Source organism: Carettochelys insculpta, chromosome 3 (genome assembly GCF_033958435.1).
Source record: "Carettochelys insculpta isolate YL-2023 chromosome 3, ASM3395843v1, whole genome shotgun sequence".
NCBI classification, from domain to species: domain Eukaryota; kingdom Metazoa; phylum Chordata; order Testudines; family Carettochelyidae; genus Carettochelys; species Carettochelys insculpta.
Window position 1 is genome coordinate 154,086,980 of NC_134139.1, and position 24,650 is coordinate 154,111,629.

Consider the following 24,650-nt stretch of genomic DNA (forward strand, 5'->3'; position numbering starts at 1 on the left):
AGAACCTAGTGAAAACTCTGCCCACATTGCAATCTGAAGTGCAAATTAATTTTAAATATTTGACAGTGTCACCTTTAAAGAAAATTGTACACGCCTCTACTTCCCAATTTACACTCACTGTGAGATCTTACACCATAATATGTAGGACTGGCAACACTATCTATTAATAAGCTTAAATTCCAAGAAGGGAATTTGCATCTCCTGTGTGGTCAATGATTCTCCATCTTGTGAAGGAGGAAACAACCCACCTCAAATGCAAAGAGACAAGAACCAAACCTAGTGTGTTGTAAAGAATGTCTGTGAAAGTAGACCTGGAAAAGAGGCTGGGTGGTGAAGACTGGGACTGGAGGCTGGCAGGGAGCGAAGCCTGAGATTGCAGAATGCTGAGAGGCACAGAGTGGAACTGTGAGCCAAGTAGATGGAAACTTGTACTAGTCTAAACAAGTGACTGAGAAACTTGGTGGGGTCCAGGGGAGGGGAAAGAGATCTGATCAGGAGCCAGGTTGTGGATGGACAAAGGGACTAGGACAAGAAGCAAGGAAGGGGAGGGCACAATGCTTGGAAGAGAATATCATGGAGGAAAACAGGATTGGGGAGCTAGCAGGATGAACATGGAGGGAGGGAACATGGTCAGCTGGAGGCTAGAAAGGACTAAAAAGACTGATTGTGAATGGAAAGAACTGGGACCAACTGGGCAAGGATAACATGAACAAGGAGCTGGCAGTGGGGAGGGATAAGAATGATTATGTAAGGAGACTGGGAGCTCATAGATGGGGAAGAAAGAGGAACTGGGAAATTGAGTCTGGAAGGGTGAGAATAGGATTCAATAGACAAAGAGATTGGGACTCACAAGTGAGAAGGATGAAATTAGGGTGAAAAGCCAGCAGTGATTAGAGAAAGGGCTATGACAGTGACAGTTTGTGGGGAGGACAGGCAGATGAGTCTGTGCTCACCACAGCACTCATCCTTCCAAAGCCTGAAATAGAATTTAAGATTCCTATATCTCATAATTCCTTGCATATCAGCAAAACATCTGTGAAACCTGCTGGCAAAATGTTCCTTTCCCTGTTAGAGATGGTCCATACAGAAGATGACACCTATTACAGGTTGAGCCTCTCTGATCTGGAACTCTCTCATGTGGCAAACTTCATAATCTGGCATGATTTTAGTTAGCCAAATGATCACTTATCAGTTGTTGAGAATGGACAAGAGAGAGTGAAAGTTCAAGAAGATGTTAAAGTCATTAACAGTAAATGGTAAGGAGGAGTTGCTATGCTTGGATAACAAGTGATTCAAGGCATATGTTTAACAGAAATGTTAAGCTATAACAAGCATAATTTGAGGAGTAACAGGAACATTTTTTGAAGATTTCATATGAACTCTTCAGTATCTGCATTTGAACTAAAGTATTTATAAACAGCTTATCAGCGCTCATGGTATTTGTCACAGATTTTTGAGTTAATTTTTGAGACCACATCAGTAAGACCATTTTTTGTCCTTAAATAATTTGTTTGCTGTAAAGTTAATGTTTCAAGTATGAACTTTTTGATAATTTCAACTTTTAGAATATTTTGTAGTGAATGATGTTAATACATAACTGGTAATACATTTCTGGTTTAAATAAATTAAGGATATTTTCAAGTTGTGCATGAATCCTGACAACTTAGTAGGTTCTGATGATGTTTAAATATGTAAAGTTTAAGCCAATGAAAGTAAAGCTGGTAAGCTAGGTCTTTTGTCAATTGCTAAAAAAAATTCAAAATGAAGAAATGCTGATATTTGTAGTGCCAAAACAAAAAACAAAAACAACAACAAAACCCCAAACATGGTGGTTTATTATGAGGTTCTAGGAGTGCATAACCATGGCTTACCAGAAGACATTAAAAAGGCTTATTGAAAACTAGCATTAAAGTGGCACTCTGATAAAAATCCAGACAATAAAGAAGAAGCTGAGAGGTGATTCAAACAAGCTGCTGAAGCATATGAGGTTTTGTCAGATGCTAACAAACATGACATCTATGACAAATACAGAAAAGAAAGCTTAAATGGAGGAGGTGTACGCAGAAGTCATTTTGACAGTCCATTTGAATATGGATTTGCATTCCATAACCCCAAAGATGTCTTTAGGGAATTTTTTCAAGGAAGGGGTGCCTTTTCATTTGACTTCTTTGAAGATCCTTTTGATGACCTATTTGGAAATAGGCAAGGTCAATACAGGAAGAGAAGCAGAGGTTGCAGGCCATTTTTTTCTGCATTTAGTGGGTTCCCTGAATTTGGGAGTGTTTTTTCTTCATTTGATAGAGGTTTTACTTCATTTGGTTCATTGGGGAATAGGAGCCTTACTTCGTTCTCCTCAATGTCATTTGGCAGCAGTGGGACGGGTAGCTTCAAAACCATATAAACTTCTGCTAAAATAGTTAATGGCAGAAAAATTACTATTAAGGGATTCTATGATACAGCCACCAGTCCTGGCTTTCACTGTTCTGTGCTGTTATTTAGCTGTAATTTACCCCTTAATATCTTCTAAGAGCCCAGTAAGCAGTGAAAGTGTTGGTAATGTGCTAGAGAATATTGACCTCCTGTCATCTGGCAAATTCTCTCATCTGGTACTGGTCAGGTCCCCAGGGTGCCAGATGAGAGAGGTTCAACTTGTACTATCAGTTACTCCATTCACTCAAATGGCAAAGTCTGTGCAGCAGATCTTGAATGTTCCAATCCTGCCGATGAGTGATGTGAGTCAGTATGATGTCACATGATAGAAATCCATCTTTGCAATTTGCTTTTTAAGAACAGAGAAAATTTCACACAAGAACCATGCTTAATAAACATTAACTTTGCAAGGTCAGAAAGTCAGAAGTTAGAAATGCCAGAATTAAGGCTGCCTTTGTAAACTTAATTTGCTGCCCTTGTGTGTAAGCATTATGAAGCAATTGTACCTTTATATATTTATTGATTATATGACTATCATTAGAAAGTGGGCTGACCTGTGAAGAGTGTGGATGAGGTAGACTGGACAATCCAATACATACTGGTATGCAGCCTACAGGATTGTAATATATTGACTCAAATCCATAACAGAAAGAGTGGGTGGAAAAAGGATGTCTCACACCTGGTTAAACAGAAGGTCTCCAGTATAAATGTGGAATAGAAGGTCAGAGATAAAATTAGTGTTGCAACCTAACTTGAAAATTTCCTGAGTTTCTACAATTTAAAATTTATTTTCTATTAACATTGTTTTAAAGAATAATATATTCTCAATCAAATTTGTGCATCTATAGTTTTTGTCTAGAAGTTTTGTTAGTTTTTATTTAAGAAGAAAAGCTTTCTTCTTCTACATAATTGAAAAATGGCTACAATGACTTCTGTTTGTAAGTTCAAAACAAAAAAGCAGTCAAGTAGCACTTTAAAGATGAACAAAATAATGTATTAGGTGATGAGCTTTCGTGGGACAGACCCACTTCTTCAGTAACTTTAGCGAGACTTTTACAAACTCTACATCAAATTACACTGCTGGAGTATGTAATTTCAGTGAAGAGTCACACTGTAGTTCTCAGATGATTTGCAAAATCGAATCCTGTATGACAGAATGACATCCAAGAAATAACAGCAGCTATGAGTTCTGTAGTCTTAAAATTCAGAATCTGTAACCAAACTGAGCCCTGTATCTTATATCTTGCTACAATTCTAGAGGGCTACTGCATAGCCCTTGAGGCTCACAGAGATAAGGGAGGGTTACTCACCTTTTGCAATAACTAAGGTTATTTGAGTTGTTTGTCCTTATGGAAGCTCCACTGTAAGTGTGGAAGCTCCTCTGTCTCTGGAGTCAAAGATTTTCAGTCACAGTAGTTGTCAAACTGGGCACGCGTCCCCTCCTTTCCCCTCTCTCTTACTGTCCACAGGACACACAGTTGTTCTCAGCTCCTTCTCTGCCAAAGAGCCTGAATGTCATGATTGAAAGCAGAGGGTAGGATGGTGGGTACTGGAGCACCCATGGGGAAACACATCTCAACACAACCAGGCTTGCTTATTATGTAGTTTGTAAGACATGTGCATGCACTGTGACATCCACTAGAGAAATGCTATTTAGATATATCAGGGTCATTAGCACATCAGGTGGGAGGTATGAAGAGGTGTGCCAATTCTCTGACTGGACTGGTTCTCAAAGGACGACATGAGTCTCTCACCTAAGATGTGAAGAGCTACTTCTTGGAATCTGTGTGATTTCGAAAAGAAGGACAGGATGCATACAGGCTGGTTTAGATAAAAGGATGTTATAAACTTTTGGTAGGAATTTTGGGTAAGGATGAGGATTCACTTTGTCCCTATAAAACACTGTATATAGTGGATATGTCAAAAGGCTGATATTTCTCCAATCCATCATGTCAATGTTGCTGATGATGACCATTTTCATTGCAAGATGAAGATGTAAGTAGGTGCCATTGGTTCAAATGGAGATCTAGTCAGAGAGCATAGTACTAGGTTGGGGTACAGGGTGAGCTGGTGGGCTGTATGTCAGGATATAGGTTTCAAACACCCTTAAGAAAACATTTGTCAATATCCCTCAACAGGGCAGTAGAATATAGCAATTGCAGCCAGGTGCAGTCTAACAGAATTAACAGCTAATCTGTGCTGTTTGAGTTGAAGGAGATTGTCCAGCATGAGCAGTAATGACTCACAGAATGCTTCAACTTGTCTGTCAATATCCCAACGTTAGAATTGGCTCCATTTGGGAGAGTAGGGATATCCAGTTGAATCATACCTGCTATTAATCAATATGTGATTTACTGCATCTGGACATGTTATTTCTGAACTCTGGAGCTTTTAGGTGAATAATTTTCAGGATGGAGTGGTGAATATGGCCTGTTCAGAGAAAGGGCCCATGATGCTACGGGTTATAGGCCAAGAAATCAACATGCAAGGCTGTTATGTGTACCAAACTAGCTTTGACCATGTTGGTGCAATTAGCATAACCAGAATTTGATCTTCCTGCAACTTGTGTAAGACTTGGAACAGGAGGAGAAAGGGAGGTAAAGCATACAGAAGTGGTGCATTCCAATTTATAAGTATAGTGTGCTCACACGGATGTGCTCTTTAGCCAAGGTGGGAGGCACTGGTGGTAAGTATCATGGTAAGTGAAGACTGAAGAAAAGGGGCCCCAACACAGGCATTGTCAGGGAACGTCCACCACTGTAGCGAGTCCTTGACCTGGATTGGAGTGGGCACAAATTTTTGCTTGCTGTGTTTTGTGAGGCAGGTATACAGCACAGAGACAATCCTGAAGATACCACAAGTGTAGCCTCAGATGTCTGACCACAAATATAGCTGCAGTCTTATGTCCCGGAAGGTGGAGTCATGTATATGTCTGGATTTATGGTCTGGCAGCTGAGATTTAGGAGAGGACTTCATGGTGCTGGAAGGGGCAGGACTCTGTAAAGCGGTCTGACTGGAGGGCTGGGATACTTCTGTGACTGGAGCAGGCCAAAGGACAGAGGGAGAAACTTAGGCAAGCATGCTGTCACATTTCATGATAATTCAAAAAGGACACAAGTGATGTCATGCTACTGCTGGAAGGAGGCAGCAGTGGAAGATTACAGGACCGATATATTAAGCAGAGTGGCATGAAGTTTGGAAGAATCGTTTTCTATCTACTCTCTTCAAGCAGCCCATGGGATGGCCATTCGGCTGTAGCCTTTTAATCTTCAGAGTACAGAACTGTCTGCAGGAGAAATAACTCACTGACTCAATCACAAGGGACACATGAAATTAGGCAGAATTATTTAGAAATAGTACCCACAGCAGGTATTGGCAGTCTATTCCATTGATGGCACTGATGGAGAAGGAGCTGAAACCAACAGCAATAATTCAAAAAGAATGTACAAAGCATGAAGATGCCAGCAGAGTAACTGACACCAGGAATTTTAGCAGCTGTGGAAAGAGAGTCACGAAGAAACCTTGACTTTTCTGAAATTTCTGTGGCAGACCACAGCCTGTAGGCTGCAGGGATCTGATCAAAGGCAGATATTCAGGATGGTGGGTAATGCTTTCCTGTTCCCCGAGTAAGCCCAACTAGGGCAGGCAGCTGGGGCCTCATAAGGAGTCAGCCACAGCTTAGGCTAATCAGCACCCATGGCCAGCTCTGGACTCTGATCTTCCAATAAAGAGCTCTCCCCCAGGCAGCAGGGGGAAAGGAGTTGGAAGGCGCAGTGCAGCGGAGTGCAGCACAAAAAGGTACCATGGGGTGGTGATGGTGAGTGAAGTGGCCCAGCATGAGGTTGCTACATTGAGGTAGGGGCAAGAGCCCTGCCATCTGGCTCTTGTCCTGTCAGGGTCCTTGGGCTGGAGTCCAGCGTAGAGGGTGGGTCTGGACTCCCCCCATCCTCCCCCAGAAGACTACCTCACTGGTGCAGGCAAAAACCTGCAAGGGGCCTGTTTTACTCCCACTCAGGACTTGCCCGTGATGAGAATGGCTCACTAAGCAGAGACCCTTTGACTCTGGAAAGACCTGGGCAGTTAAGGGGGCACCGTAAGTCTCTGAGACACAATGGAGAACTGCCAGGAAGTGCAGGGATCCTGAGAGGGTTGACAGGGGAATTCATCACAGTTCTTATGATTAATCCATGAATTTATATGCCACATACTGGCTTATAATTGAAGACAATGAAATTAAGCGTGCAGATGCTCTGCACTCCTTACTGTGAAGTAAGGAGTCCACAAAGGAGGCGGGCCCCCCAGAGGACGGAGACAGTCTGGCCAGCCCATGACACCTTAAAGAAAACAGCTCCCCGGCAACCCTAGATGGGAAGCAGACAGTGCACCATGAGCAGGGGCAGCACAAACTTCCACTCGGACTTCCCCTGCTCAAAGCACCAGACTATCTCCACACCCCCTGGCCACCATGGCAGCACAACAAGACCTCCCCTTGGCCCTCTCAAGGGCCCCAGATGAGGAGTCCAAGGGCTCACAGTGCCCAGCAAGGGCCATGTCAGGAGGGGACCCTCCTTGACAGAGGACAAGCTGAAGGACCTCCTCACTCTGTGCGGGGAGGAGGCAGTCCTTTGGCAAACCACCACCTGGCAGGGGAATGCAAAGGCCATTGACTGGCTGGCAAGTGGCCTCACTGCCCAAGGCCACCCTGACTGCACTGGCAACAGCATGTGGATAAAAGTGAAATAACTCTGACAGACCTACATCAAGGCCTGTGATGCCACCAGCAAGTTGGGGGGCGTGGCCCATCCACTGCCCCCACTACCAGGAGATGCACAAGCTCCTGGAGTTGAGGGAGGAGGTCACACCAGAGCACCTGGTGGACACCGCTGTTCCCTCCCCCCACCCACCCCACAGACAGCAAGGATGAGGCAGGCCCCTCTGGCATCATGAGGCCCCTCGCATGGGGAACAGCTGACCAAGACTGAGGATGATGATGAGGGCTCCAGCGACAGGACCCTTGTCATTGCCCTCCCCTCTGGGACACCAAGCTGAGCTCTTCCAGCCAAGCCTTGCCCAAGCCCAGGAGGTTGCAGCCAATACATATGTATGGGATGAGTGGGATGTCACCAGGAATGGGGATAGGGGACCCCAGGAACAGCCCAGCAGCCCACATACCTGGGGATGGGGGAGGGGGAGGGAACAAGGGCTGACCCTCACCAAGCAGAAACCTCTGGGTACCCAGGATCCCACAGGGCTCATGGGCCATTAGGTGGCAGGGGACCAGGGTGGGAGCTAGCGGAGCAGGGGCCCCAGACCCTGTCCCCCCAACCCCCCAGGGTTGGGACTCAGCACTAATGGGCTGTCCCCCTGTCCCCTTCTGTCTCCATAGGTCCATCATTGGAAAGGTGTCACATCCCACCAGAGCAGGTTGCAGCCTCAGGGGGCCAGAAGGCTGTCCTGTCACCCCAGCCTGCAACCCCCACATGGCAGGTCCTCCTGCAGATGATGCTGGAGGGAAGAGGAGACAGCTGCCAACTTGGTGGTCGTGCGGGAGAGGACTGGGATGCTCTGGGACTGACTGGCAATGGAGTGGGACTTGTGGGTGCAGCTGGCCAGCAGCCTTGATGCTGTGGCCCAGGCCTTGGCCACCCACCTCACCCAACCACCCACCCCCTCACCAGCCCAGCCCGCAGCTGTCCCCTCTGGCAGGCCACATCCTCAACCCCCGGCAGCCACCCACCTCCCAGTGGACCTGTCACCATCTGCCCACCTGGAGCTGGCTTGGTGGCTGCTGGCTGAGGTGGGAACACCTGGCACACCCACCGCAGCCCTACCTCCCAGTTGTCCCAGCCATGTCGCAGTCCCACAGGGGGCCCAGGGCCATAAGGGCAGCTGTGGCCGGCATGGCTCTTGGCCACCCATGCCCCTGGGAGACTGTGCCTTCCCGCACCTACTCCCCCTCCCAGTCCAGTCTCCCCACCTAGCCCCCTGCCTCCATCCTATGGACCATTCCACCTGTACACTGTAAATAGTTTCACGTGTTGTTCCGTTTTGTTTTGCCAAACATGTTTATTCCCCCAGTAGTAAAGTTTCGTATTCCCACCCTAACCCCCTGGTGCTTGATGGGAGAGTGGTGAGGCAGGGAACGTGAGGGATGGGGAAGTGGAGGGTCCCCTGGTGCGCAGTGTGGCTGGGAGAATGGAGGCCTGGCACAAGGCCTCCCAGATCCTGACCCCATCCCTCTGGGCCTCAGAGCACAGGGAAGGGGCAGCTGTTCAAAGCCGGGTCCACAGCCCAGCCCTGGATAAAGGGCTCCCTCTGGCCCTCCACAAGGTTGCAGAGGGCACAGCAGGTGGTAATGACTATGGGGATGTTTGGGAGGCTGACATCCAGCCTGGTGGGGAGGCTGCAAAACCTCCCCTTCAGCCTCCCAAATGCCTGCTTGACTGATTAGGCCTCAATTGGAGTATTGTGTCCAGTTCTGAGTACCACATTTCAACAAAGCTGTGGAGAAATTGGCAAAGGTCCAGAGAAAAGCAACAAGAACTATGAATAGTAGAGAACATGAACTAGGAGGGACAACTGAAAGAACTGGACTGGTTTAATTTAGGAAAGAGAAGATTTAGAGGGGACATAATAATGGTTTTCAAGTACCTCAAAGAGGGTTACAAGGAGGAGGGACAAAAATTGTTCTCCTTGGCTTCTCAGGATAGGACAAGGAGCAATGGGCTTAAATTGCAGCAAGAGAGGTTTACGCTGGACATCAGGAAAAACTTCTCAACTGCCAGGGTGGTTAAATGCTGGAATAAATTGCTGAGGGAGGTTGTGAAAGAGCAGGCTAGATAGAAATCTATCAGGGATTGTCTAACAGTACTTGGTCCTGCTGTGAGGACAGGGGACTGAACTTGATGACCTCTCTAGGTCCCTTTTGAGTTCTAGTGTTCTATGATATTATGAGTGTTCTATGATTCTAAAACTCCCACATATACTTTACCTCAAATGGGGAAAAAATTAATCCAGGCCAAGATTTCAGACATTTTATAGGAATGAACTTTTTCTAGCAAATGAGAGAGTAGGTAGGGCTCAAAAAATCAGATTAAAATACAAATACTTTTACATCCATGCACCCCAAATCATTACTATTAGATTACAAGTTGCTGGTATACCGGCCCATCCTGTTCAATAGAAATACTAGTTAGGCATCAAACTACTTTGTATTAATATAGTTTAAATGTGCCTATCAAATACTTTGAGAACAAGAAGAAGTCCTGTGGTACCTTATAGACTAACAGATATTTAATAGGTCTTTGCCCATGAAAGCTTATGCTCCAAATATCTGTTAGTCTATAAGGTGCCACAGGACTTCTTGTTCTCGAGATACAGACTAATACAGCTACCTCTCTGATACTTATCAAATACTATGACATTTGAAATTCAATCATTGTAATAATGATGTGCAATAGAACATTTTTATTTTTTATTTGTTATTAATTTTTTTAAGTAGAAGTAGTTCAGGTTGATTCTCTCTAGTCCAAGCAGCAACGAAGGGTCCTGTGGCACCTTATAGACTAACAGAAAAGTTTAGAGCATGAGCTTTCGTGAGTTAACTCACTGAAGAAGTGAGTTAACTCACGAAAGCTCATGCTCTAAACTTTTCTGTTAGTCTATAAGGTGCCACAGGACCCTTCGTTGCTGCTACAGATCCAGACTAACACGGCTACCCCTCTGATATTCTCTAGTCCAAAACTCTCTGGATTTGACTGGTGCCAAATGAGAGAATTTGCCAGGCCAGGGGAGGTCAATATTGTCGAGCAGCATTACCAACACTTTGACCGCTTACTGCACTCTTAGAACCAGAGTGGTAGCCACGTTAGTCTGTAGTTTCACAAATAACAAGCGATTCTGTATCACCTTAAGAACTGACAAATTTATTGATTAGGTAATTAACTTTTGTAGGAAAGACACACTTCCTCCAGATCTGAGGAAGCGGGTCTTACCCATAAAAGGTCATTACTTAATTTAACAAAATGTATTAGCTTTCAATGTGCCACGGAACTGTTTTTGGTGGACTTTTAGAAACCATTTAGGGTTGAGTTATAGCTAAATAACAGCACAGAACTCTGAGAGCCAGGACTGGTGGATGTAAACAAACTTTATGGAACAGGAAACGGCCGCAACCATGGCAAATAGACATCTGAGTAACTAAAATCATGCTGGACCATGGATAGTGCTGGACTAGAGAGGTCCAACCTTTAGTAAGTAACTGATGGCAGGGAATGAACTCTTCCCTGGTGATTTCATTTTTAGCCTCAGAACATCAAACTGCCTTCAGCAATATGTTTGCTAATCATAAAAATATGATGGCAAACTTATGATGACATTAAACAGACTTTATTATATTACAGCATCACTGATATGTGGCAAAGCATCAATATCTCATACCTGTAAGTCCAGAACATGAGCACACAGAGGATGCTTATTTAGTAAAATTATCAGGACATTTGTTTAATTTATCAACCAGGGTAAGTGCAAACAGCCTTCTCCAATTAACTTTTACAAAGCGATTTCAGTGACTGTTCACAGTATCTTATAGAATGACAACCTATATTCTTAAATTATAATTAAAAAAAGATTTACTATAAGCACAAAAAAATCTGATAGCAGAAAAAAGCACTTCATGAATTAGAATTAAATTAAATTAAGATATTTTAAAGATATGATAACAAGTCTAATTGCAACAATAAAGTTTTAGAATAAGGCAAATTAAAGCCACTTAACTACAGACCCCAAAATATTGATAATGTTCATAGATAATGAGAGCAGTGTTTCTGGACATTGCTGCAGCACTTAAATCTCTCAAGAATTCCAAACAGCTACTGTATCATTAACTTCCTTTCCTGAAATCGTATCAGTTATCTTGAAGCACAATTTTTAAACATTCCTAACACTTCCACAACAAGCTAAATTAAGCTAATAGATATTTGTAATATATCTAGCTACACATACTTTTACAAACACATCTATCACCTACCACTTTCTAAACCTCAAGAATCTCCTTCTAAAGTTAATACTTACAGTATAGGATAATAGTTCCATGATGTCAATTTTATTCATTTAGTAAATTTGGATGCTGAATGATTCCTGTTGACTAATCAATTTTCACACATTCTAACCTTTTCATAAGCTTTGATGGTTTGGGATTTATTGCTCTGACATATCTATTATATATTTTAGAGAGTTTCTCTGTCAGTTTGATCAAGAACTCCCACATGGTAAGACCTAGGACCACCAAATCCAGTGAACAACTTCTCCTTACTATAACTTAAAGCAACGTAAGCGTTTGGCTGTGCCAGGAAAATGGGATGTGACTGGAATGGAATAGCTTCTTATGAAACCAAACAGAAAAGAGACAGAATCACCAAACAAAGTACATCCTCAAAATTGAAATGACTGAGAGAATGTTGAAAAAGACTGAACAAAGATGGGATTAACCTAAAATAGGATTGCTTCTCAATAAACCTTACAGAAAAGAGATAAATAGAAGTTCAGAGTAGTGATCCATTTTGGCACAGCTAAATCAATGCTTAAACTGTGGACTGTAGTCTCAGGGAGGGACTTATTGCTGGGACCCTGGGGGTTTTGAATAGAACTAATGTTTGATGTCTAAATGATTATCTCTTCCCTATATGCAAAGGTGGGGGCTGAGCACTGAGGATTAATTTGTCAGTTGCCGGGCAAACAGGAGTGATAAACAGGATAAGTTTTGGTTGGTGTTTGGTGAGGGGTGTGATGCCCATGTTATACATGGCTCTACTCCAGTTAGCAGACATGAATGGTGAGAGAAGAACTGCTGTGATCTGCCTTAATATGCTATGTTTTCTCTTTTGGTGAAAAACAGAAAAGATTTTGGCGTATGACATGCAAGTGTGGCCACAATATGAGGCCTGAAATCAACAATCTGAGGAAATCCAGTCTTGTTGTACAACCAGATTTGGAAATCTGGGTCACAGATGCCACCGTGAGAGGAACTGGTAATAAGGGAACTGGAGAGCATAGAAACCAAAGAAACAGACAGGTGATTTGTAGGCAAGAGGGCAAAAAGAGGCAAAAGACACTGAACTCTATTTAAAAGTATCAGCACTTTTTCAGATCCTCAGCAATTCAAGTACAGCAAAACCCACACTGGGAGAATGACACAGAAAGTGGTTGGCATACCAGGGTTGGCATACCAGGGTGTCCTGGTATAAAATAAGCAGCAGCAAAGAGAAGTTCTTCAACCATCCTGAGAAAGCAAACAATCATCACTGACAACTCCGTATTAAAAGATTTCCTAAATTCTTCAACAACATCAGTGGTCAGCATCGCCACTCCTCATGCATAATGGAACTTGGTATAATATGGGTAATACTTGGTTATGTAGCACACAGAACTTTCTAGGGGATTGATCCCAGAGAGTGGAAGGAATTCCCTCAGGAACTAAGAGGCATCACAAATCACACCCCTCTCCAGTCCAAATGCAAAAGTCACTTCTTTTAAGTTCCCTTCCCTAATACACACATTGAACATGTATGTTTAAGTAGTACACAAAATTTAAAACCCTTCCAGAACAGGACAATCCACTGCATATACATCTACACCTGAGGAAAGGATGAAAGAAAAGAACACCACGTGACAAATGTGTAGTCTCAAATATGTAGTCATATTATTTAATGCCCTTGTAAAAGGCACCCATGTACACAACACTTATCATGACAGCACAAGACCCTTTACAGAATAGTATATAATAAGTAAGATACTAAGACTCAGAACCAAACTTACTCATTAAAAATGATCAATATCAATAAAACATACAATAAATTCATTATGAAAAAACTAACCGATTTCAAAAAGTAACAGTTTCTGGGAAAATCAACACATTCACAAATCCACGCATGGGGGGGTTCTTGTTCAGTCAGCAGAGAGCAGTATTGTGCCCACTGCTATTCAGTATTTTCATCAGTAATTGGAAAGCAAATATACAATCCATCCTGGTAAAATCTGTAGATTACATAAAGATGGTGGAGATGTAAATAATGAGGAGGACAAAGCAGTGCTGCAGAGGAATCTGGATTCAAACAATATATGGTTTAATACATCTAGGAATGAGGAATGTGGGCCACACTTATCAACTAGGGGACTGTGCCTTGTAAAGCAGTGACTTGAAAAGGATTCAGGGATCATCATCATCATCATCATCCTTTACATTTACTGGCATGTAGAACAGCAACAAAGGTCCTCTGCTTCTGTCTGTCACTGGCCACCCTCTCAATTGTGCCCTAAGTGGAATTCGTGCTCTTCATCTCTACTGCAACAGTCTGGCACCATATTGTCTTGGGTCATCCTCATTTCCACTTCCCTTCAGGAGTCCAGTGCACAGCAGTCTTTGTGATGGAGCTTCCATCTTTCCTGAGCGCGTGCCCAATACATCTCCACCATCTTTTCATAATGATGGTGGCCATGTCATCTTGCTTGCACCATGCCAACGGGTCCTGATTTGAAATTATTATTGGCCAAAAAATACATCGGTTCCTCTGAAGACTTCTGGTGTGAAAGGTTGACAATTTACTGAAGTCATCATCTGTCAAGTCTTTATTCACACAAGCATACAATACAACCTGAACTTGACAACCTCATCCCAACTCTTCCAGAAACGTCTGAGTTAGATGTGGACCCTATGAAGGAGGAAATTTCTCAAGCTCTTGATGTTCTCTCCAATAGAAAAGCACCAGGAAATGACAGAATTCCAGCTGAAGTCCTGAAGGCAAACAAGGCTGTGCTCTTCCCGTTCCTCTATGATTTACTCCTAAAATGTTGAAGAGCAGGTCATGTCCCATATGACATGAAGGATGCAAACACCATCACTCTATAAAAATAAAGGCAACAAGGATGACTGCAATAACTATAAAGGCATCTAGTTACTGAGCATCACAAGCAAACCATCTGCCCATGTCATTCTCAAAAGCCTGCAAAAACTTGCAGATCGAGTCTATCCAGAAATACTATGTGGCTTCAGGGCTGGCAGGTCAGCAATGGACGTGATTTTCTCACTTTGACAACTACAGAAAAAATGCAGAGAACATGGAAAGCTGTTATTCATAGCATTTGTGGACTTAACAAAGGCATTTGACACAGTCAGTAGATAAGGACTATACAGAGTATTAACCAAGATTGGCTGCCTACCAACCCTGCTCAAGCTCATAAGATCCTTTCATGAAAACACAAAAGCAACAGTGCAATATGATGTATCTATATCAAAACCATTTGCAATGAACAGCAGAGTCAAGCAAAGGTGTGTTCTTGTCCCTACCCTCTTCAACATATTCTTCTCAGTTCTACTAAATCGTGCATTTCAAAACTCACGCAGCAATGTATTTCTCCACACAAGATTAGATGGCTCTCTCTACAACATGGCAAGACTCAAGGCCAAAACTAAGGTCAAGAAAGTCCTCATTAGGGAACTCCTCTGCGCAGATGATGCAGCTCTCATCACTCATAATGAAGACACACTACAGTCACTGATGGATTCTCTATCCAGAACCTGCAAGTTGTTTTCCCTTGACATAAGCATGAAGAAAACTCTTGTATTCACTCATGGTATACCTCAGCGTCCCAATGTCATTCTGGATAACAGCCCATTAGATGTGGTTCAACAGTTCTGTTACCTTGAATCTACTATCACCACAAACCTATCCGTGGATGAAGAACTAAACATCGGAATCGAGAAGGCAGCTACAATTTTTGGCAAACTTAAAAAACGAGTATGGAACAATCCTAAGCTGACAGTAAAAACAAAGATACTAATCTATCAGGCACGTATATTGAGTATCCTGCTATATGGTTCTGAGGCATGGACCACCCACTCGAACCAGGGGAAAAAACTGAACAGCTTCCATCTTCACTGCCTCTGTAGAATTATGAATATCAACTGGCAAGATAAAGTTTCAAATGCAGATGTCCAGTAAAGACCTGGAATACCCAGCCTCATAGTGATCCTCAACAGCAGAAGACTATGATGGCTTGGTCATATGAGAAGAATGGGTGACAAATGTCTTCCCGAAGAAATCCTCTTTGGTGAACTGTCATGTGGGCTGAGAACAAGAGGAAGACCAAGCTAAGATTTGAGGATACATGCAAAAACTCCATGAAAAAAAATTAACATTGATCCAAAGTCCTGGGAATCTACATCATCAGATCGAAATACCTGGAAACAATTGCTACAACAGGGCACATCATCCTTTGATAGTATATGTGCAAGCCAAGCAAAAGAACTTCATCTTAGGTGGAAAAACTCTCAGACTCAAGAATCTGGAAATAGACTGACATGCAATTATTGCAATCAACTGTGCAAATCCAATACTGGATAGATAAGCCATGGGAGAAGCTGCATCCTCAAACACTGTCCATTGATCCTCACCACCGCTGCTAATCACCATCTCTGGAGAGGAAAAGAGGCCATGGTAATCAGTCATCCGTCAGTATTCTGATCCATATAATAATGCTGATAAAACACAGCTCTCAAAAAGTTTCAATTTAGTGTAGATGCTGTATGGTGATAACTTCCATACAGCATTCAGACTCCTGAAGACATTTCTGGCTTTACTGAGTCTGCTCTGAATATCGCTTCTGACACTTCCACCTCATTGTATGATACTAATGAAGTATGTAAACCTCTCTGTGGCAGGTAGGTCGTGGCCATCAATCTTGACTGATGCTGGTGCGTCAATGTTTAGGGTCATGACTTCTGTCTTCTTCTGGCTAACTCTTAGTCCAACTTGTTTTCTGAAGGTGCAGAGTTAATTTGTCTTCTCAGGGATCATAGAATTATAGCAATGTATGGCTAGAAGGGACCTTGCGATGTGCAAGTCCCACTCTTGAACTGATGTAGGGCCAAGTATACCTAGATCATCCTGAAAGGTGTTTGTCAGACCTCCAGTGACAGCAGCTCCACAACTTCTCTTGGTAATCTGTTCTAATATTTAACTTTAGCTATCTTTATCATTAGAACCTTGTTCCTAATATCCAACCTAATCTCCTTGCTGCAGATTAAGCCACTTACATATTTTCCTATCTTAAGTGGACTGGAGAACAAGTGATCACAGCCGTTAATATATTTGATGTCTCTTATCAGGTACCCTTCAATCATCTTTCCTCAAGTGTGGTCCCAGAACTGGACACACCTCACCAACATAGCTCCAGGTGAGGTGTTACCAGTGCCAAGTAGAATGTGACTGCTACCTCTCATGTCTTTCAAACTATACTCGAATTACTAATATTAACCTTTTTTGCCGGTGAATCACTCTCTTAGGTCACATTTAATTTGTGGTCAACTACTGACTCCCAGATTGCTTTCTGAAGTACTGCTGCTCTGCAACTTATTTCCTATTTTACATCTGTCTGTTTGATTTTAATTACTTTACTCTTGTATTCTCTGAAAAGCATCTTAAATTCAGACAAATTCTCCAACTTGTCAGGATCTTTTGGAATTCTAATCCTACCTCCAAAGTACTTGCAGCTCTCCCCTGAAATCTTGGTGTCATTCTTGGATTTTAAGCATACTCTTAATTACATTATTCAAGTCACTAATAAAGTGGACAAGCAACTGAACATGAGATTCCCACCTGCTAAATCACAGAAGTCACAGAATAAAACCTGATTTCTTATGTTTTTTCAGCCTGCTGTAAACCACAGGTCACTGCTTCCTCAGCCAGAGAGACTTCTCCCCTGGTTCTTGTCATGCACACAGAAAGCAGAAAACCAGAAGCACAAGATGCAAGCAATACAGTGGTTAGTTTCCAATAAGCATGTATACCACAACTCGGGTGCCATACAGCTTTGTTTCCCAGTGTTCCTTCATCCCCTGCCTTAGCAAGCTTATTTATACCTGAAATGAACACGCTCAGCCCCATCGATTACAAATTATGGTCATGTTCCATTTGGGGATTGCATGTCTGGGGTCCTTGTCCCACCTCTTTTCTACCCCATGGGAGGGGTGAGGCATGAAGTTGCTCTATGGTCAGGGATAGGCATTTTTTTCATAAGAACATAAGAACATAAGAACGGCCATACTGGGTCAGACCAAAGGTCCATCAAGCCCAGCATCCCATCTGCCGACGGTGGCCAATGCCAGGTGCCCCAGAAAAGGAGAACAGAAGACAATGATCAAGTGATTTATCTCCTGCCATCCATCTCCTGCCCTTGTTATGAAGGCTAGGGCACCATACTTTATCCCTGGCTAATAGCCATTCATGGACCCAACCTGCAAAAATTTATCAAGCTCTTTTTTAAACCCTAATAGAGTCCTGGCCTTCACAGCCTCCTCGGGCAAGGAGTTCCACAGGTTGACTGTGCGCTGTGTGAAGAAAAATTTCCTTTTATTAGTTTTGAACCTACTACCCATCAATTTCATTTGGTGTCCCCTAGTTCTTGTATTATGGGAAAAGGTAAATAATTTTTCTATATTCACTTTCTCCACACCATTCATGATTTTATATACCTCTATCATATCGCCCCTCAATCGCCTTTTTTCCAAACTGAAAAGTCCCAGTCTCTCTAGCCTCTCCCCATATGGGACCCTTTCCAAGCCCCTAATCATCTTAGTCGCCCTTTTCTGAACCTTTTCTAATGCCAATATATCTTTTTTGAGGTGAGGAGACCACATCTGCACGCAGTACTCGAGATGTGGGCGTACCATAGTTTTATATAGGGGAAGTATGATATCTTTTGTCTTATTATCGATCCCTTTTTTAATAATTCCTAACATCCTATTTGCCTTACTAACTGCCGCTGCACACTGCGTGGATGTCTTCAGAGAACTATCCACTATAACTCCAAGATCCCTTTCCTGATCTGTCGTAGCTAAATTTGACCCCATCATGTAGTACGTGTAATTTGGGTTATTTTTTCCAACATGCATTACCTTACACTTACCCACATTAAATTTCATTTGCCATTTTGCTGCCCAATCACTCAGTTTGCTGAGATCTTTTTGTAGTTCTTCACAATCCCTTTTGCTTTTGACTGTCCTGAACAACTTGGTGTCATCTGCAAACTTTGCCACCTCACTGCTTACCTCATTTTCTAGATCATTGATGAACAAGTTGAACAGGATCGGTCCCAGGACTGAGCCCTGGGGAACACCACTAGTTACCCCCCTCCATTGTGAAAATTTACCATTTATTCCAACCCTTTGTTTTCTGTCTTTTAACCAATTCCCGATCCATGAAAGGACCTTTCCCCCTATCCCATGACCACCTAATTTACATAAAAGCCTTTGGTGTGGGACCGTGTCAAAGGCTTTCTGGAAATCTAGGTATATTATGTCCACTGGGTGCCCCTTGTCCGCATGTTTATTAACCCCTTCAAAGAATTCTAATAGATTAGTTAGACACGACTTCCCTCTGCAGAAACCATGCTGACTTTTGCCCAACAATTCGTGCTCTTCTATATGCCTTGCAATTTTACTCTTTACTAGCCGTTTTTACTCTTTCAGCCGTTTAGTTTTTCATACCTCCCCCACAACAATTCTTACACTGCATTTTTATTGCTATATTTACAGTATAGATGAAAGCCCAAGCCACACCCATTCCTCTTATTATCTGAATTTCTGGTTATCCAATATGGCCTGAGTCCAAATTAGATAAGATAAACAGAGTTCCACTGTATAGATTTTTTGGACAAAATGTAAAAACAAATTATTTTTGTAAAAATGAAAATTACTCATTTCCTTGGCAAGGGGATTTCTAAGATAGCTGGAAATGAATAGTATCTGGGCAATATCTACAGCCAATTTAACATTTAATGGCAACCACTGTTACTTTGTTTATGTGCAAACAATTACAGGTTGAATTCCTCTAGTCCAGAACTCTCTTGTCGAGCATCATCCATAATCTGGCATGATTTTAGTTAACAAAATGACCACTAATCATGGGTGTGGTCAAGTTTCCCATTGTCCCATAAAGTTTGTTTACAGCCACCCATCCTGGCTCTCAGTGTTCTGTGCTGTTGTTTGGCTCTAATTTATCCCTAAATGTCTTCTGAAAGTCTAGTAAGCAGAGGAAGTGTTGGTAATATGCTAGACAGTATTGGCCTCCATTGGACTGGCAAATTCTCTCATCTGGCACTGGTCAGGTCCCCAAAGTGCTGGACTAGGGATGTTCAACCTGTGTCAAGTTTGCTGTTATGTGTCAAAATATACTGTTGTAGGACTTTTCACCAGAAGCAGAAAAAGAAAGGAGCTAAAATCTGACTCATCCTCCTGCCCACTTTCAGACAAAAAACTGGTTCTTGCACTAATGTCACACTCTTGGCTCAACTAAGGAAGTGAATTGCAGAGTCAAGGGCGTTCACCTGAAAACAACCTGCAACTGCAAATCCAGATACATCAATCTGAAGACTTTTAGCTCAAGCATCTCAACTGATGTTAGATGAGGTATATGGGAAGAGAACCCATTTCTCAGATAACCAGGACCCGAGTCATACAAGGCCAAAAGCCAACACGTTATTTAATCTAAAAGCAGAAAAGAACTGTTCAACATGTTACTGGTAACTGCCACCACCAAGTAGATGGATAGCCACTTTCCATGACAGCTAACTTTCTCAAATGGTGTAAGGTGGCTGAAACAAAAGGAGCCACCATCCAAAACACAAGCCACATGCAAGGGTGATCAGAAGTTGAGATGTGTGGCCAGCAGGGTTTTGTAGGAGTCTGAATACTTACACAGTGGGTTGGGTATTGTTTTGGTGGAGGTATGTGTGAGAGTATATTTCTGCTCACAGATAGAAGAACAGAAATACAGACATACTTGCTCCAAATGACCCTGCAATAAACTTATGAGAGGAGGATTTGGGGGCAGAGTCCTAGCTGGTAAGAGGCTGGGAACTGTGACCAAGTGTTTGAGTCCTGCTGCGTTTTGGGAAATATGACTTTGTGTACATTCTTGGCAAATAAACAGAATTCTGTTAAATAACAGCTATCAATTCTTTCTCCTAATGAAATACCCACAAGACCCTGAATATTGGGTAATCACAAGGGCTACGTCTACACATGCACGCTACATCGAAATAGCTTATTTCGATGTAGCAACATTGAAATAGTCTATTTCGATGAATAACGTCTACACGTCCTCCAGGGCTGGCAACGTCGACGTTCAACTTCGACGTTGGGCAGCACCACATCGAAATAGGCGCAGCGAGGGAACGTCTACACGCCAAAGTAGCACACATCGAAATAAGGGTGCCAGGAACAGCTGCAGACAGGGTCACAGGGCGGACTCAACAGCAAGCCGCTCCCTTAAAGGGCCCCTCCCAGACACAGTTGCACTAAACAACACAAGATCCACAGAGCCGACAACTGGTTGCAGACCCTGTGCATGCAGCATAGATCCCCAGCTGCAGCAGCAGCAGCATCCAGAAGCCCTGGGCTAAGGGCTGCTGCACACGGTGACCATAGAGCCCCGCAGGGGCTGGAGAGAGAGCGTCTCTCAACCCCTCAGCTGATGGCCGCCATGGCGGACCCCGCTATTTCAATGTTGCAGGACGCGGATCGTCTACACGTGCCCTACTTCAACGTTCAACTTCGAAGTAGGGCGCTATTCCCATCCCCTCATGGGGTTAGCGACTTCGATGTCTCACCACCTAACGTCGATTTCAACTTCGAAATAGCGCCCAACACGTGTAGCTGTGATGGGCGCTATTTCGAAGTTGGCGCCGCTACTTCGAAGTAGCGTGCACGTGTAGACGCGGCCAAGAAGAACTAAAAATATTTCCATATACAATACATTACAGTAGCCCAGCCTAGCACTGATAAAGGTCAGGAATGACTCTGGCAAGGGCTGGATCTGAGAGAAGTGCTTGCAATTATTTTACTAAAAGCAGATGAAAAACATTTAGTCATCTGTATCATTTAGATCAGTATTTGTAAGTGCCACAAGGAACTCCCAAATTTCAGACTTCTTAAAGTTAAAAAAAAGAGAAAAAGAAAACCTCCTCAGTAATGGTAACAGTAACCATCTCTCTGCATCTTCCAAAACCTTTCAACAGCCTGCTAGAATCATCCCTTTCTTGTTTAGACTCTTATACCACTCCAACAGAGACCCCAATCTAGAACCAGGTAATCAGAGAATCAATGTTAGAAGAGACCTCAGGAGGCCATTGAGTCCAACAACCTGTTAAATGCAGGACCAATCCCAACTAAATCACACCAGCCAGGGCTTTGTCAAGACAGGACATAAAAACCTCTAGGGATGGAGATTCCACTACCTCCCTAGGTAACCATCCAAATGCTTCACCACCTAAATAGTGATAAAGAAGAGAGAGAACACCATTCTCAGCTTTGACAGAAATAGGAAACAGCATACTATCAGTAACTCAGCCCAAGTAAGCTTGCTACTTCCCTGAGTGGCTTGGAATACATGTTGCAGGGGAGTGGTAAAAATAGGCCCCAGCAGTAGCCAGACAAGAGAACCCAGAGGAACAGATGAGTGTTTTGGACAGCTAAGGATCTGCAGAAAGGAAAGGGAAGAAAAGAAAACAAAGAAAGAGGAAAAAGAAAAAGAAAAAAAAGAAAAAAAATCCAGTATAATATTCTCCACTTTAAGATATTTAGGAGCTGCAGCTCAATCAATAAACTGCTCACGGTAAATGATACAAAAAACCACTGACACATGTGAAAGAGTTAGCTTGGTCACGTGACTTTTCTCCATTGCTTGGACATCAGTAACCCATACAAAGAATGCGTACCCTTATCCAAAAGACAGGCACAAAGGGAGTGAGGAAACCTAAGGTTATTAAATATAAAAAAAGTTTTCTCGTTACCGCCGTCTCAACAATATTCACTAAGGGGAAAGATCAGAGACAACGATAACTGGCAAGCTTGCCAATCTTCAGAATTTGCATCTGAAGGAAAGGAATATAGTCCTAGACCAAAGGTACACTGATCACTTTGAAGAAGTAAATATTTTTCCATTTACCACAGGAAGGTATCTGAGATGTTGCTGTATTTTCCTAACCTTTCCTAGTGTTAAAAATTGTGAAACATCCAAACTCTGCCCTTTCAATGGTGCACACACACTGCACTTGTGACCATTTATATACCTACACTCAAGTTTACAACCATGCTTCTGACACTCCTTAATAGCCAACACATTTTGCTCCAAATGTCTAAAGACTAATAAAACAACCTTGACTAGTTTTTTCTGTGTCCAGAGGTTTACCTTTACACACAATACTTTAGGTTCTCTCTGATCCTCTCACACTAGCAGAGTAACTAGTTTGTCCATTTCCCTTAAAATCTCATTAAACCATTTCTACTGAAATACCAAGCTGTTATTTATAGTTATCAAAACAGCATGAAACAATATATTTTATAAGATTATTATGATGACTGTAGAATCAGATTATTCCACAAAGTGCTTTTTTTTTGTCTAGAGACCATATCTTGTATGTCTTGCACAGAAATAACTCCCAATGAATATAACGAGAAGTCCTGTGGCACATGATACACTAACAGAGTAATCTGTTACTCTGTAAGGTGTTGCAGGACTTCTCACTGTTTTTGTGGATACAGACTAACACAGCTACCTCTCTGATTCTTGTCCCAATCAATATGATACCCAGGTAAGGACTAGAGCATTTGATCTGTAGTATTTTAATTTAAAACTTCACCAACTACTCCTAGTAACTATTAACAAAGGACTTCTATAAGTATAATCAAATTGTTATTCTTTCTATGCAGAATAAAACATAAGCTGTGCATGGTAACCTCTCATCATGAGTAACAAGCTTTACCCTTTAAAATCTCTTGAATATAAGAAATACTGATACAGGAAACATCCCAAATTCAGTGTAAAGAACTATGGGAGGAGCTGTGGTAGCCTATAAAGGAAAGAAGTTGATGGGAAGAAAAGGCAGCAAGGACAAGCTGTGTAGTCACCTGCTAAAGAAGAGAGATTTGGTCAGGTATAAAGAGCAGTTCTAGTGTGAGAGCAGTCCCAGGGATGCTGCCCTGGGTTACACTCTGACCCACAGAAGTGAGGAAAGGAAGAAGCTTCACTGGTTACCTAGAGGTGGTAAAGAAGATAGATTAACAAAAAAATCAGGGAAAACTCTGAGCTTGAACAGACCATACTTGCTGGACATGGGGTCTCTGGGCTGAAACGTGGAGCAGTGGGCAGGCCTGGGTTACCTTGCCAATCACTAGGAAAGTAGCACAAACCAGGAAGTGGATCAGAAGACTGTGTAAAATGGGGTCAGTGGGCCTTTGCTACCTGGAAGGGAAAGACTATAGGTATTTGGCTCTCCAGCCAAGTCACGAAGAGAGTAACCTGAGTCCAGAGAGAGAGACACTAAGAAGTAAGCAACCAAAGAAGATCTAGTGAGATCTGTAGACAGCTAATCCCAATCTGGGTCACAAGAAGGTGCCCTAGTAAAGAATAATAAATCCCCTGACATCAACTTGTTTATAAACATATAAATAGAGGCAGCATTACTCCAGAGTCATTGAAAAAAATCAAAATGGCATCATACAAGAACAGTGGTAAAGCATAGCTTATTAACAACACCGTAGCTGAATGAGTCAAATGTAAGTGGAGATCTTGACATTTACTAGTCAGCTTAATCAGATACCTTCTAGTTTCCTGTAGTATGGGTACCAGTGTTCTGCCACTCACAGCACACCAGATCTATTTACATATCCTATGAGTTGGGCTGAACATATAAATCATATTGCATCTGATTAAAGTAAGATGTCTGGAACTACATAATCTGACACACTGTAAAAGAAGGTGATTTAATGAAAAATAACATAGTAGAGACACTGTGGCTGAACAGCTGAGATAAAGTAGTTGTGGTGGCAGGCATCTGAGTTCCTGATCAGCTTTCATTCTAATCCTACCATATCAAATTAAAGTGGCTTTATTCTTCTTACTCCTAGGTATCCTTTCAAATTAATTTATGAAACTCCTCTTTTTAAAAAGCAGCTCAAGTTATTCGAAAACTATTTGAAAGTACTGAAATGATTTAAACAAATTGTTTTAGCAGAAAACCTGAGAAATATCATTTTAATAAGCTGTAGTAAAAGTAAATTGTTAAGTGTTTTGCATTTTGCCATAAAATGCAGATAATAATTTACATTAAAACCAGAAACTTGAAACTCCCAGCCTGCCTACCAGGAGGAGCCCACCTTATAG

General features: G+C 42.5%; 1 protein-coding gene and 1 pseudogene across 2 annotated transcripts in view; one reads left to right on the top strand and one right to left on the bottom strand.

The window, feature by feature from the left end:
• Nucleotides 1-24,650, bottom strand: part of COL19A1 (collagen type XIX alpha 1 chain) — a 338,823-nt gene that overhangs the window by 293,369 nt on the left and 20,804 nt on the right. The window lies entirely within an intron of this gene.
• On the top strand, nt 1,826-17,119 carry LOC142010116 (dnaJ homolog subfamily B member 6-like; annotated as a pseudogene).